We start from the raw sequence: 2604 nt of genomic DNA on the forward strand, positions 1-2604 counted from the left end.
TAGGAATATTTTAATTTCTGTTTTGATTTCTGTGTCGACCTAGGAGTTGTTCAGCATCATTCTGTTTGGTGTCCATGTCTTTGTGTATTTGGGGAGAATCTTATTGGTAGTGATTTTAAAAAATTCTACTGTAGTCTGAGAAAGTTCATGGCAGTATTTCAATGTTATAAAAATTTATTTATGCTTGATTTATTTCCAAAGATGTGGTTGATCTTGAAATTGTTCCATTTGGTGATGTGTAGAATGTATATTCTATGGTTGTTGAGTGGAGTGTTCTGTAGGTATCTCTTAAGTCCATTTTGTCAAGCATCAAGTTGAAGTTCCAGATCTCCTTGTTGATTTTTTCCTCAGTGATCTATCTAGGGTTGTTAGTGGGGTATTTAAGTCCCCAGCTATGATAGTGTTAGAGTCAATATCTTTTTAAAATTTTCTTAGTAGTTGCTTTGTAAAAAGCTGGTGCTCCTGTGTTGGGTGTATATATGTTTAGGATGGATATTTCTTGTTGATGGATTGAACCTTTTATCATTATGTAGTGTCCTTCTGTATAGTTTTAAATTTGTGGGAGCTTAAAGGTTGTTTTGTCTGATAATAAGATTGCTATTCCGCCTTTTTTTGTGTGTCCCATTCACTGAAAGTTTGTTTTCCATCCTCTTAATTTGAGTCTGTGGGTGTCCTTTGTAAAGAGGTGTGTTTCCTGGAGGCAGCATATTGTTGTTGTTGTTTTTTAAAATCCAGCTTGCCATACTATGTCTTTTCTTTTCTTTTCTTTTTTTGAGTTGGAGTCTCACTCTATCACCCACACTGGAGTGCAGTGGCCGCTCCCGGCCCCCACAGCCTCGAACTGCTGGGCTCCAGTGATCCTTCCGCCTCAACCTTCCAAGTAGCTGAAACTACAGGTGTGCGCTACCACACCTGGCTGATTTCTTGATTTATCGTAGAGATGAGGTTTCACCAAGTTGCCCAAATGGGTCGCGAACCTGTGGGCTCAGGCAATCCACTCACCTCGGTCTCCCAAGGCACGGGATTACAGGCTGAGCCACCAAGCCTGGCTTCTATGTCTTTTCAATTTTGCACTTAGTCCATTCATGTTCAGGCTGATTATTGAGATGTGAGAGTTCATCCCTGTCATTAGGCACTTATAAAGTTTCTTTTTTTTTTTTGTTTGTTTGTTTTTTTGTTGGTTGGTTGGTTTTCTTTTAATTTTTTGGTTAACACATGTGTGTTTTTTAATTTTGCAGTCTTGATGTATGCTGTGTTGTTTCTCTGTTTTCTTTTGTTTTGGGGAGGTGCATGATTGTCTTTTTTTTTTCTTCTATGCTTAATACCTTCTTAAGTGTCTCCAGTAGAGCTGGTCTGTAAGCTGCATAAACTTAGGGATTGAATATCTGGGAAGGATTTTAATTCTCCATTACTGATGAAGCTTAGCTTAGCAGGAAATTCTTGTTTGGAATCGTTTATCTTTGAGAACTTTGAAGACTGAATTCCAGTCTCTTCTAGCCTGTAGTGTTTCTGTAGATAATTCTGCTGCTATTCTAATTGATCTTCCCCTGTAGGTAGTCTTACCTTCTTCTCTTGCTGTCTTTAGGGTTTTTCTTTTACAACTACTTTGTGTAAGTGAATTACTATGTGTTTAAGAGTAGGTCTTCTCACTTGATACCTAGTAGGGGTTCTCTGAATCTCTTATATTTGGATGGTCACATCTCTGATGAGATGGGGGACATTTTCCAAATGACCTCATAGAATGTTTATTCAATGTGTTCTCTGTCTCCTTTTCTGCTTCAAGGATACCGATCAGGTGTAAGTTTGGCCTCTTAATATCACGGATCTCTTGAAGGCCTTGTTCCATGCTTTTAAGCTTCCTTTCTATGTTTTTAACAGATTGGGTTAGTTCCATATTTTGGTCTTCAAGCTCTGAGATTCTTTCTTCTGCCTGGTTAATTCTGCTTTTCATGCTTGTTACTTTAGTATTTACTTTGTTTACTGTTTTCTTTATAGCTTACATCTCAGTAATTGATTCTTTCATGTTCTTATCCTGGTTCTTATTTATCTTCTCCAGCTACTTCTTGATCTCTGCATTTGTGGTCTGAGACCAGTCAATCTGAACATTCTTCATTTTCTGAGTTCTAAAGTCTGTATTCTCCAGCACTGTTTTCCTTGGGCTTTCTGAGTTACCTGTGTTTTTGATCCATGCCTTTTCATTTGTGATGGGTTTTTCTTTTCTCTTTACTTCTGTTGCTCATTGAGATAAGGAATCATTTTCATGTATGTTTGCTCAACTCCCTGTTCTTCCTTAGGAAAAGCCTCCAGATTTGTTCAATTTTGACTGTGGGTTGATGGTGGTGAGCTGTGCTCTCCTTTTGCAATTTTGTGATTTGAATGAGGTGTGTTGGGGGTGCTAAGATTCAAAAGCTACTTGTAGATCACAGTGTTCACTGACTGGGATGTGGGCCACCTGAGACCCACTTCCCACCACCTCACAGTATGTTCATGCAATGGCAATGTATGTATATTTCCTGGGTATAAAATAATAAAAGGAAAGAAAAAGAAATGAGAAAGAGAGCAGGGAGAAGAAAAGACAATGAAGAGAAAGAAGTAGAGAAAGCA

The sequence above is a fragment of the Carlito syrichta genome, unplaced genomic scaffold (genome assembly GCF_000164805.1).
Source record: "Carlito syrichta isolate Samal-C Ts95f unplaced genomic scaffold, Tarsius_syrichta-2.0.1 Scaffold303661, whole genome shotgun sequence".
NCBI lineage: Eukaryota > Metazoa > Chordata > Mammalia > Primates > Tarsiidae > Carlito > Carlito syrichta.